General features: G+C 42.8%; 1 protein-coding gene across 2 annotated transcripts in view; it reads right to left on the reverse strand.

The window, feature by feature from the left end:
- The window catches only part of AMOT (angiomotin), a 63,629-nt gene extending 50,650 nt beyond the window's left edge, over positions 1–12,979 (reverse strand). For both annotated transcript variants that reach the window (XM_047764816.1, XM_047764815.1), the window contains exons 1-2: positions 12,547–12,979; positions 4,709–4,786 (exon numbers count right to left, since the gene is read on the reverse strand). The gene's annotated coding sequence lies outside the window, so the exon portion shown is untranslated. The remainder of the gene's footprint in view (positions 1–4,708; positions 4,787–12,546) is intronic.
- Positions 12,980–13,699: the final 720 nt, after the last annotated feature.

The following is a 13,699-nucleotide window of genomic DNA, read 5'->3' on the forward strand; positions in this document are numbered from 1 at the left end:
ATTCAACCCCTAGCCTGGGAACCTCCATATGCCGCGGGAGCGGCCCAAGAAATAGCAACAACAACAACAACAACAAAAAAGACAAATAAATAAATAAATAAATAAAAATAAAAATGCAATTTGAATCTATACATCTGACTCTATTGTAAGGACCACAGGGCAGCAAGGCCAAATCCTCACTCCATTTGCAGTCCCTGGCCTCTCCCAGTATACCTGAGAAGTTGAGCCCAAATGAAACACATTAGTTGAGAGCCCAGATGTTTCCCAAGTTAAGTCTCAAAAAACCAACATTACAAAGGTGGCCAGAGCAGACCAAATTCCCACCCTTCAAATAAATTTTGAAATATGCCTATAAGGTCTTCTTTCTATCCCTTCTACCTCCTCCTTCTATTCAGCTCCTCCCTCACTCTACCAACCAGGATGAAGACTCTAAATCTAGGAAACCTGTTCCTCTGCTAAATCTTGGTCAACATGTTTCATATCATTTTACTTCCAGCTAAATGGAATGAAGCTAGTTCAATGTTTTCCCTATATCTATAGGCATGTATTTGTGCATAAAGCAGACAAAACACACACACACACACACACACACACACACACACAAGCACACGCACACAACCCTCCCACACAAGGAAGATGCAAAAAGGCCTACTGAATTCTCTCACGTCCCCTCACGTTGGTCTGTTTTGTGGCCTGAAGTGTCCTAGAGAATACCTTTCCTAAGTGTCTTGCAATGCAGGATACTAATTTGCTTCTTTGGGGAAGTAAGAAACATGGTCCCTTTGCAGGTTATCCTTAAACTTTCAATGGATAATGAGCAGGCACAATAAATACCATGGTTAAGAGCCTGAATCTCATGTCACACTGCCCAAGTTCAAATCCTGGATCTATAGCTTGCTAACTGACCTCACAGATGTCTTTTGATCCCCCCAAGTCTCATTTCATCACCTGCAAAATAGGGCTAATGGTGCTTATATCTCATAGTGTGGTTGTAAAGACTGAGGGAAGTAATCTATGTAAAGTGCTAAACACAGAGTCTGGTGCATATACTAAAGGCTCAATAAAAGTAAGTTATTAATCTTATTTCACAGTGGTCTTTCTCTAGAAGAGTACAGCAATTTTATGAAGTTTTTTTTTTTCTTTCTTTCTTTCAAACCCTTTATTAGTAACTCAGTCTTCCATGCAGGTGTCCTTAGAAAAGTAAAGGCCAGAACCAGAAAGACTCTTGGGAGACCATCTAGTGGTCCAACCCTCTCTTTCTGTAAATGAAGATGCCAGAACTTAAAAGTGGTGGAAGCCAGGACCAGAAGGTGAGGGGGGGGGGAGTGTTTGTTTGGCTTTTTAGGGCCACACCCCGTGGCATATGGAAGTTCCCAGGCTAGGGGTCAATCAGAGCTGCAGCTGCTGGCCTACACCACAGCCACAGCAACACCAGATCCGAGCCGCAACTGCAACCTACACCACAGCTCACAACAATGCTGAATCCTTAAACCATTGAGCGAGGCCAGAGATCGAACCCGCACCCTCGTGGATAACAGTCAGGTTCATTACTGCTGAGCCACCATGGGAACTCCAGAAGGCAGGTTTTATTACTCCCAGGGTAAGAACACTTCCACTACAGTATATTATCTAGCATATTAACTTGTACATAGAAGATGCTTAATAAACATTTATTAAATTGAATTGACTGTGGTTTTAAGAGATTATAAACCTGGCTTAATGCTACCACCAGTTTTCCAATTCCACTGGAAATAAATCGTTAATGGCGGGAGGGAAAATTCAAAGATGTAAGAGGAGTATGGAGAAGGACCTTGCAAAATCTCTCCTCTTTAGGCCACAAAATGCAGGAAGGTTGGCTAGCAGTAGGAACCTTAACTGACCAACGTTTCCAGGCCCCCGCTCTAGGTCTTGTCAACATCATACCACTTGGCACTTGCCCTTATTTTAAGTCTAGCCCCAGCTCAACAACAAGCTTTGAGTTGGCCCCACCTCTTTGCTCCTATCTCTACTTTTATCTAGGCTAGGCTGGAAAATCATTTTAAGAATCACAGTAAGTCCTTGGCATTTCCAAATCTTCGGATCAGTGTCAGTTATCTGTTTCTCAGATGGCAACTCAAACACATGGTCAATTTCGTGGCAGTTCTACTCTTCTGTACTCACTCAACTTGAAGCTGTTCATAGGCGACAGGTGAATCACCCTAAAGTGTACATGAGCAGTGAAATACTGAGTAACAAGGAGAATCCTATTGCCACCAGCCCCATCTCCCTCTACACACATTCCATTCCAATGGAAGAAGAGATCACACTATCACCTCCCATTTCTTCTTGCCTCAGAAAAAGTAGAAGCAGTCCATGTAATCAGATTGAGTGTAAACAGAGAAGAATTGAAGAATATACCTAGAAGCTGCCCGCTTTACCAACCTCCTGTCTTCAGTGACATACTACCCACTTTTATTTTTACTTTATTTTATAGTAATATAAGCACAACATGCAAATCTTTATAACAAAGAGAAAAAAAAAAAAAACACTCATAACCCTAGTACCTCAACCCAAGCACTGTAAGCATTACAGAATATTTCCTCTAGCTTCCTTTCGATGTGGTTTTGTGTATTTACAAAGCAATGAAATAGTAAGGTACATATCATTTTGGATCCTACATTTCACTTAATCATAAGCACTTTGTCCATGTTGTGGCATAGACTTCCTAGCAAACACTGCAATGGCTGTGTAATAGTCCATGAAATGAGTGTATCAAGATTCACTAACCCATTCTCCAATTATTGAGACATTTAAATTGCTTTCAATTTTCTGCTAGTCTAAATAACGTTACAAAAACATCTTTGTGATTTAGCCTTTTTCTTTCAATATTTTGGATTATTTCCTAATGATAGAATCCCAGAAGTGAAATTAATGGGTCAAGGAACATGAATGTTTTCAGACAACCCACTTTAAAAAGAAAGAAAACTAACAAAACACCAAAGCCCCACGAAATCTCTCCTTCATTTAATGAAAAGTTCTCTTGCTCCCATTTTTCTACCAGGGCCGAGCAGGACTCCTGGGAGGGAAAGAAGCCAAGAGAAGCAGTGTAGTATCCTAGTGGCTTGTGAAATGGCAGAGTGGAATGTGGGCTCCCCTGTGAATCCAGCTTGCATGCACTTGCCCCAAATTGCCACCCGGCCAAGAAGCTAATTAGTAAAAGCATCAGGTGGGTGAGAACAGGTTCATGGCCTGTAATGGCTTATATCATGTTTCATTTTTGCCCTTGGAAAGATCCAACAGTCAGCTCGAAGACATTCAGTTCTAGTGACCTAATCTGCTACATTCTGAGAATTAAATTTCCTCATTTTTAGAACCAATCTTCAATAAGTTTCCAAGGATAGCTGGCTGTATAGAATTAAGCATATATGACCAAATGAGCCTGTGTATGTACCTCTATTTTCAACCACAGTTAAGGAGGCACATTTAAGGTCAGCCTTGCTTAATATTATATGACTAAGTGGCACCTGTCTTAAATGGTCAGTGTGTTATAGACAGTGGTTTATTTGCAGATCCGACTGTAAAAGTCATCCAGTCCTGAGGCCGGGGAGGCAAACGGCCAGAGATGCCCCTGGCTTAGCAAGAGCAGACACAACAAGCATTTCTTTCCTGAGCTGTTTAGTCAGAACTCTCAGAAGAGGGCTGTTCTGCTCTCCACCTTCTCCTTGAAGATTTTTCCCTGATCCTTCTCCACCTTCCCCCTGACCCCAACCCTGCTCAACAGAGAAAATTTACTCTCTCTTCTCTGTTTTCCAACTGGACTCTGTACACATCTCTAAGACAATACTTATCACACCATATTTTCCACACACGTTTATTCAGCACTTACTATAGCCAGGCACTGCACAGGCCCTAGGGTGGAAAAAAAAAAACGGGAAATAAAAGAGTCCAGTCCTCAAGGTGCTTCCAGTCAAGCTGAGGGCACCCAATCCAATAGGAAACCAGAGGTATGAGAAGAAAGCTCTGGCAATGCAGAGGACTCTGCAAAAACTCTGGGCCACTTGACCAAAGCTTCCCAGAGGGGAACAAAAACCCCATGAGTTGAGTAGGAGACATGAAATCTGATAACCAATGCTGGGAAGGTTGGAAAGAGAAGAGTCAAATGTAGGTTGAGCTATATCTTTGGGAGTTATTAACCAATGGATAAGAGCTAAGGTCAGAGAGCGGGCCAGATCATAGAGGAGTAGGGACAGAACAGAACTAAGGATGAAAGTAAGGATAGACCCCTGAAAAAAGTGATAATTCAAAGGTCAGGTACTTTGCAAATGTGGGCGTGAGAGCAATTCCTTTATTTCCTGCATGGCTTTTCCCTCATATACCTTCAATCTAGACCTTGTGGTACACTGCTCCAGGGACAGAAGCCCCTGGTTGCAATGCAGAGAGAAAAAAGAAAGCTAATTCTTGTCTTTTATGCTTCTAAGTACCCAGGAAGAAACCACTGTAATAGGTTGAGCCAGAAATGGAAGTTGCTAGACTGCAAGATCTGAGAGGGCATGGGTTGGGCACATGATTTTCCTCTTGTATCCTTCCCAACACCTAAAACATTAACTGGTACATAAAATATGCTGGATAAATGCATTTTGAGGAAATTACTTTCCAAAGACTTTGCTAGAGGAAACAGAAAGAAAAGGAATGCAAGATAATAGACTAACAGTAACAATAATACTCTTACCTTAAGTTTCTCAGCCTTTCTTCTAAGGAGACAAAAGCTCTTTCACTTCTGTTGTCTTATTTGTCCTTCTCTACAGCTCTGTGAGGAAATAAAGGCCGGTGTGATTAATTCCATTTTACAACTGGGAAGCTTAAGTCCAGGACAGATAGCTAATGATAATTAATTTGACCAAGGTTTCACTCTGGCTCACCAGTGCGGCCAGGATCAGAACCCAAGTCTTGTGAGTTCCCGCCCTGTGCTGGATTACAAGACACAAACTTCTACAGAACGGACTCTCCAATTATGAAGAGGACAGTTCACAGGAGAAATTAATTAGGAAGGCAGATTCCCTCAGGACTCCAACAGTCTCTCAAGCAAGCCAGCGCGCAGCACCTATAAGAAAATATCTAAGGTGTTTCCCCATACCAACAGTGGAATGGCTCAAAGTAGTAACTCACAGTGGTGCGCCACTAACATAACTGGGAACTCCCTGTTTTGTGGTATCCCTTTTGAAGGGAGCCCCATTGGTCTTCAGTCTGGTTTTTGTGCCTGAGTGGGGCTCAGGTGCTGACTGCAGGTGTGGCATCCAGCAGGTGCATGGACAGAAGCCAGCATTTCATATCTTCATACCAAAGGGCCTGAGTCACTCCCCAAAGGCAGCGGCTCCTCCTCCCTCTGACTTGCAAGCTCCAGGAACCGGTCTTGACTGAGTTGCCACGGCAAAACTCAATCTAGACCCTATCTTCTCAGGAAGGGCTAGGGTGAAATCAGTCAAACTACAAATCGGAAAACCCAGCCAACTTCTCCACTTACTCTCCAGAACTAGCGCAGGCACATGCCATGGGTATAGCCCCAGGGAATATGTGTACAGGATGACTGTCTCCTACTAGTTATGGGGAAAGGAGGACCACAGCAGACTCATTACATTTTTAGCTACAGAGCACTTATTCTATTGCAAATGGCCTTGACCCCTCAGGAGCAAGTATTCATTCCCCTAAATAAGATGGAGTACGGTAGAAAGTGCTAGAAATCCTGCACTCCGGTTCCCATCATAACCATTCTCCTCCAGGCTGCCAAAGAAGAACCCCTTAGCCTAGTTCCAAAAAGTACCACGTGGGAAAAGTCACCACATTGTCCTAATGGAAGCCTAACTGAAAGCTTGAGTTCTAAGGGGTAAAGGAGGGAGGGGTCATCAAAATTTTCTTAGCTCCAAAATTTGTTTGCTTTAAAAAAAAAAAAGCAATTCCCCCCCCCCCCCCCACATACACACACTCACACAGCAAAGAGAAACTAATTGTAGGAGGAAAAAAAATACCCAAATGTTACCTTAATAAAATGGTTTATTGTCATTTATCATATGTCTCCAGTTCATATGGGAGACTCAAATTAATAAGCTTTGGTTTACAGCCCATGATCCAGAAAGTAAAACCAGCTTACTAAACTAAAACGCAATCACTGTATATATAGAGAGTGAGAGAAAAATCTGAATGGGAAACCTAAATGTAATAACGAGGAAATTAGGTTTCTTCAAAATAAGTAATCTAAATAATTTTCCCCATCTGTGATTTTTATCTTAGTTTGCTATCACATGGAAAAGAATGTCATTAATTCAATGCAAATCCATGCCCCTTGAAAACAACCAAAATGAGTAAGTGATGTACTAATTAGCTTCCTAATGGGGAAGGTTTTAATTGAACCATTCTATAACAACCTTCATGAAAGTTTCCAGGGCAACTTCATAAAAGGATGTCAAACCTGGCCCATATTTTTATCCCCTTAAAAATAATTCTCAATGCATAGAAACACAGAAAGCCTATTTCTCTTCAATGCTGTTAACACTCAGGCCACTACATTTTCTGATGTCAGCAATCTCCTTCCCACAAATATTCCAAGTATGCACCACCGTCATTCTCCTTTCAATTATGTGGTTTCTCTGCTCCTTTACTGATTGAGTCCAGGCCTCTGGGATAATGAGAAGCATGTGCAGGGAAAATATGCTCTTAAAAAACACATACATCAGTTTCATCTGCATTATGAAGGAGAGGGAGATCATTTGTCCATATCAAAAGGATCAAAATGTAAAGTTTGCTAGGGGATATATAAAGGGGAAAAAAAACAGATCAGCATCAATGCCTAAAGCTGAGGGGCAGTTATTGTGATCTGAAGCAACAGCAAAGAGAATAAAGAGGACCCTCCCCCTCCCCCCTTTCTAGCTTGGCCACATTTATATTTAATGTTATCTTAATGTTGCTTTGGGGGGTATTTAAGTTCTGACATACGCATGGAAATGAGCCACGAATTATACAGCAAGCATAAATATTCCATCATTAATAAAAACCAGCTGTGTATAAAACACTACGATGGCTGGGTTTCAGTTACTGGCTATCATCAGTATGTGTCACAAGCAAATATTACTCAAAACTTTCTCCCTTAAAACACACACACACAGAGACAGATACATGCAGAAATTTTCTTTACTCCTTTTTTTCGGAAGGGCTTTGAAGAACTCACTGATCTCTACGGCACATTCCAACTAATGTCTCTTTTTGAAGTTATTTTTCATCACCCCAGCAGATGCTAGAGTCCTCTTATTAGAACTTCAACTTACCACATAGGATGAAAATGTTTAATTTTTTTAATAAAAGCTAAAAGGGTCAATAATACAAGTATTGGGACAATCAATTATAGTCAGCAAGGGCATGAGGCACCAAAGGGCACTGTATGTTATAAGAGAGCAAAGCTCATTAAAAGTGAACACCTGCTCAGGACCCTATAATAAGCCTGCTCTGCCATCATGCAGACACCTTCCATCCAATGACCTCGAAACATGTGCCCAATATGAAGCATACCTAAACACCTCTGTGAAATATTAATATCCTTACTTCCCAGAAGGGTAACTGAAGCGTAGAGCAGCTAATTCATTTACCCTTGGTCACATGGCAAGTCAGAAAAAGGGTTGGGCAGAGAAACCCAGAGGCTGGCTTCAAGTCACACAGTCTAATGATACTTCATGGAGTTGAGGCAATAGTAAAAGTAACTTAACAAATGTCCGGTAAAGTCTATGGAGTCTTTTTTTTTTTTTTTTTAAAGCAGATTTTCAAAAATCCCATTAGGAGATATTAGCAAATACATCCTTCTGCATTTTCCCCATGAACACATAAACAATGTACCTGTATTAACTCGGTACTTTCTAAGTACTAAAAACCCATAATTCTGGTTAATGAAATTTAATCTAATGGATGAAGAGCCACTGGTTTTCAGGAATGAGTCCATCCAAAATTAAAGATCATATGTATGTTATATCTTCATTATCAAAGGAAAGTTAAAGGACCATATAAATGAACTTTCACTCTACATGGTGAAGCAAAAATGAAGAACCCGTTATGTGTGGGTTACCCTGCTATACCTACATGTCTTTCATTTAATTATCTAAAGCCCTTAGTTTCCTTGCTATTATTTATTCTAATTTAAACCTACTACTTTCAAAGCTATAAAAAAATATGCGCTTCCCTGCTTTTCCTTTCTCATTCAGTAGATTTCATAGTCTTACTCAAATTTGTACTCTCTTGAGATCTCATGATACAGTGACCTAAGAATCATCGCTAATGATTTAGACAAAGTAAACAGTGAACGCTACTTTTCTTTTTGCTTAAAAAAAATGGGGGAAGAGTAACAGGAGGTTAAGGGCGAAGAATTAACAGGCTTGCTAGATACAAAACACCTCTAAATTAAAGAAATGGTTTAGGGATTACTTATTAAATCTGTTAGTTTCTCCTGGCACTGGAGGAACAAACATATGTGATTGCTCCTACATTCTCAGTCAGGTTCTGACTTCATTCCTTCGCATAGGTTTACAAAGCTAAGTCCACGGTGGGCCCTTGTGTCTGATTTAAAAGGAACATCATACGTTTCTGTGACCAGCACTCTGTAACATCCATGTAAGTGCAAAAACAAGGACTTGAAAAGAACTAGGAAAAATGAAAGCAGGTGATCTGTTAGGAGAATGGGATTATTGATGAAGTTTGGGGCAGGGTCTTAGCTTTTTAATTTGATATGTTGTTAAAATAGAAAACACAATGCACTTAGATTGATATATTGATATATCCTTACAGGGTTTGTTTGGGTTTTGTTTTTTTTTTTACATTCAGGTGAGTGCATGATTGTACTTCTAACAACTGTTGCACCTCATTCCAGTAGGAATCATTCACTTTCACACCAGAAACTGAGACCTAAGAGAACCATAAACTTTTGAAAACTGGTTCTCGAAATCACCCTGTCCAATCCCACACAATTTACAGAGGAGGAAACTTGCAAAGGCTGGTAAACTGAGTTAGAGTTGGGCCCAGAGCCATGTCCCTCTCACCAGTAGGCTCATTAGGAAAGTTTGCTGTGGATTCTTTGATTTAAAATGCATGAGTTGCTGTTATTTTCAACAGCCTTGCTAGATACATGAACAGAATATCTGAAAAATTGTTCTGGATCCTTGGGTTATTCAAGTATGATAACTGGAATTTACATCCTTTACTTCTCTGGGATAGAGTCCCACCCTTAGATTTATCAAAATCCAAAAAATCTGATATAGTTCCAGAAAGTCATACTAGCTCTCTTCTAAAAGGGGATGTAGGCTGGGACTAAATGTGGCCAGCATTATTACAAGCCAGAATGATTTAGACAATTAACTCCATGCCATGTAACAAAAAGATTTCAGAGGCCAAATAATGGTCTCACTCAATTCAGGCAATAATCATTACAACAAAATTCTAATGCCTTCCTTTATGCAATAAATATGTTTCTGAGCAGTCCCAGAATTTTTACATACCAAGTCATACCATAGTTCAAAGGCACTAACTAGGAAAGCTAGTTCTTTCAAAGAAAACTATAGTGGATTCTTTTATAAAGCAAATGACCTCCTATTTTCCTTTTTTCTTTTTGTTTCTAGTTCAGATTTTGTGTGTTGTGTGTGGAAGGGGAGACTTCCCTTCTTTCTCTGTGTTAAAAGGGGTCAGAAGCCCACCATGGAGGAGAGTAATGCGGTATGGGCAGCTTGTTTAATGCCCCTTTAGTTCCTGGGACCAAATTCTAACCTTTGACTTGGGGGTGGGACCCTAAATTTTTGACCAAAGTCCACAAAAGGCAGCAAGGAACGAAGAAGTAAGCAAGACTAAAGACAACACGTCATAGTAAACCACCAACAAAAATTCCTGGGGACAGGAAATCAATGGAGAACAATTCAAAACAAATTGGTTTAGTCCCAAGCTAATTAACTTGTCAAGCAGATCTCCAAACCCACTGAATCCATGGGGGAAAGAGGTGATGTAATAGGAGATTTGGGAACATTTACCCATTTACCATCCTAAAAGGCTCAGCCACGACCACACACACCTCTCTCCACTCCTTTCAGTGGGTTTAAGCTGGGCTTAATGGGTGCAAAGGACAATTTCTTCCAGACAGTCCCTAAGAATAGACTGTTCTCATGCATTCCAAATGCTCAGTCTCCATGGAGGAGGCTACCTGGTCACAAACATTTCTCAAGAGGGAATATATCCTCAACACCTCCTCATTGGTAACACCCCCACCCCAATAGAACAAAACAATTTCTAACCATCCTGAGAACTTCAGGGCACTTTTTTTTGGAGGGGGGAAGAAAAGAAATCTTAAGAGGGGAGTAGGAGAGTGTGAGAAACTCCTCTTGTCTCCAAATGGAAAAAAGGCCTTAAAAAGCTGGATCAAAGGAAGAAAGGGGGATGGGGGAGAGAGGCTGCTTAATTACAAAGACACCCTTTTAAAGAAGGCGCGGGCCCTGGGAGAGGGCTCTTAGGAGAGGCACAGAAGCAGATGTACCCACTTAGAATTCTGGCACTCAATGGGACCTCAAGGTCATAGCATCCATCCCTCTGCTTTCTGAATAGACTGTTCTTAAGGCATTCTAGAAAGAGACTGATTCGTTCTTTACAAAACTTCAGAAAAAGCAACCACACAAAATGCTTGGGGAGGGTTCATTAGTCTATAAGTCCTATTTCATAAACCAGAAGTGAGATTTCAATTTCCAAGTCCAAAAGAGTATTGAATGTGAACTTTAAAATTCCCTTCGAAAATCTTTTAAATAGGTAAACAGAGCCACAATTTCTCACGTAAAAGTTACTCTCTATATAAGTATGGTCAGAGGTTTACTTCGTATCTTGTCTATGAAGTAAGAAAAAGCACTTTCAATTTTACGGAGCCACAGACTTTTCCAAAGAAAGAAGTATCTTAAAATGAGGTATGAGGTAGTGCCAGAAAGTGTCTGCAAATGACACCGGATAAACCCATACAGAATAGCTGGAACCTGAGTTATCATCTGTAAATAGATGCAACTACTCTACAACCACCTGGCTATTAAAATGTCCCAGGCCAGTTATAAAATCTAGTTTGGTCAGGCCAACTTTTCCTTCCCAGCCGATCTGAAATATGATAGCCTTTAAAATTGTCACCCTGTAGCATTCCTTCACTCCTTCCTGCTTTCTTTTCCCCCATTAAAATCAACCAACGAAATTAGGTAAAAATATAAGTAAATAATGTGTTCCCAAATAAGCAATGCGTTGAGGACCTCTTGGTAATAGGTCTTCAAACACCACCATCCTTATGAGTTTGCCATGCTTACTCAATAGGAGGTAGATGGGAGATGGGTAAAGATTTATCCTGCTTCCAAAATGGTATTTCAAACTATTCTTAGCTACTAAATGAGGGTGCTGAAAGGTCTAACTGAGAAAGCTTCACAAAGGCTGTCCTGAGAAAGGACTTTTCACAAAGCCTAGTTCAAGGAGACTTAAATACCCTGAGCCCTCCATTATTGAAGATTATGGTGACTAATTATCTTCCTTTCTGAATGGGAGAAGAGGGTTATATTTTTAAAAGTTTTAATTTGCCTCCCAACTTCCACTCTTTATGGGGGTGGGGGGAGGAGAGGGAGGAGGAAGGAAAACTAAATTAGACACTCCAAGGTGTCAGAAAATTCTTTCCAAAATGCATGCTAGAGATTGGAATGCTGTTTCTCACAAACTGTCCCTTCCCTCTCTCATTTAATTGTATTTAGTCCCTTGCTGCAAATTATTATTATATTATTATTAGCGGCAATTTACCAGGGAAAGCTCAGTCTATAAAAGACTGTCACTTTCCCTCTCACTTTTTGCCTTCTTTTCATTTTCATACACTGATAAGCCCATCTTGCTGTTGAAGAACCATCATATAGTGACCCAGGCTTGGGACCCTCAAGCACCTGCAAGATCCAGTAAAACTAGTTACTAACATCTGTAGTGGCAACCCCCTCCTCACCATACCCACACACACACACACACACACACACACACACACACAAAAACACACATATATACCTAAAAGAGTGTAGCATTGTAGATCACTTCAGACTAACTTCAAGAATTCACAGCCCCCAGGGAGGGGAGTGTGAGCCGCCAGCTCAACCCCAAGCATTTAGGAGTAAGCATCTAACAATCTGAGATAAGCCTGGACATTCCTGATGAGTTAAATCCTACTAGACCTCAAGTTCCCTCTGGTCTTTAATTCCTTTTGTGCTTAATTACCTAGAGACCTACAAGGACCCCAGGAAGCAAGAGAGTAAAAGTACCATCGAGTGGTGGTACCCGTTAGCATCTTTGTGGGACTGGAAAGGAGCGCACACTCTTTAACCTATTTAACTTGCTGCACATCCAGGAAAACTCGCGGCCAGCTGCAAAGAAAGTAGAACACACAGGCATCCCCACACGCATCTAGATTGACTCACTCATGCTGAGGTTACGATCAAGTTCATGCCACCATGGATTCCTGCCCCAGATCCCCGCGAAAAGTAACCACGCGTCTCCTACCCCTGTAAGCAACGAAGACAAGGTGACGACTCTGCTCGCTCAAGAGGCTTCCGTCCCAGGCCGGAGGCCAGGGATGGGCAGGAGGGAAGCCCCAACTCCCGGCTGCTCCCCTCCTCGCTGCTCGGTCCGGGCTCTCCTTGGTGGCAGTGGACAAGCAGGATACCGGGCCGGAGGGTGGAGCAGCGGATGGTCGGAGGCGAGACAGACTGGAGGTGGGGGTGGAGGAGGCGGTGAGAACTAAGAGAAGATGAGGCGAAAGGGAGCGGAGATGAAGGAATAAATCAGGGGGTCTACCAGCTTGGGCAGCCAGAAATCTCCTCGGAAGGAAGGGGCGTGACTGCGATCAAGGCAGCTCCTGGGCAAAGGATTGGAGGTAGGGGAGGGGGACGAATGGGTGGCTTTTCTTCTTGCGGTGAGCGGCAAGGACCGCCCAGGAGAGGGGGGGGAAGGGGAGGTGGACTAGGGAGTGGGGCGGAGTAGAGGGCGGGGAAAGAAGGGAGGGAGTAGCTTGGACGGGGTTGGGGGGGGAAGAGGCGGAGCCAGGGGGCGGGGAAGTTTCAAACAATTGAACGCCAGGGTCGGCCGCTAGGCGAAAGCCGGGGTTGCCCTCTGCGGTCCTCCCACTAACCCGGCTCGACTCGGTTACAGTACCCCTGAGAGTCTACACAAGGACTGACTGGGAGGAAGGAAAGGGTTTTGCAAAGACTCCAATAGTAGTGTACGGCAACTGCGCAGCGGAGTCGCGTGGGAGAACCAGTGCAGCTCCCCGCCCCACAGCGGGAGGAAGAAAAACAAATAATAGAAACGCTGAAAAGCAGCTTCAGGCAAAGCTTGCTTAAAATAATGCAGGAAGGAGCAGCGCTCCTCCGTTTTCCTTCCCCTCTTGCTTCCTATGACCAGCAGGCCCCCACCCAGGTCGCAACTATGCGAGACACCCTCCTTTCTTCCTCCGCTCCCCCAGCCACCCCCTTCCTCCCCCGCGCCACCCTACGTCCCCGCCCCGCTCCCGCGGCTGGCCGCGCTGGCCGCTAGGGTGGCGTGGGCGGGGCTCTGCGGAGCCTCCGCCTCTTGGGCGGGCAGGAAGGGCCGGCTTGGGCGGAGCCGGCCCGGAGGAGTAAGTCCCACCCACCATTCTTTGGCAGTTCCCGGTTGG

Source organism: Phacochoerus africanus, chromosome X (assembly GCF_016906955.1).
Source record: "Phacochoerus africanus isolate WHEZ1 chromosome X, ROS_Pafr_v1, whole genome shotgun sequence".
Classification (NCBI taxonomy): domain Eukaryota; kingdom Metazoa; phylum Chordata; class Mammalia; order Artiodactyla; family Suidae; genus Phacochoerus; species Phacochoerus africanus.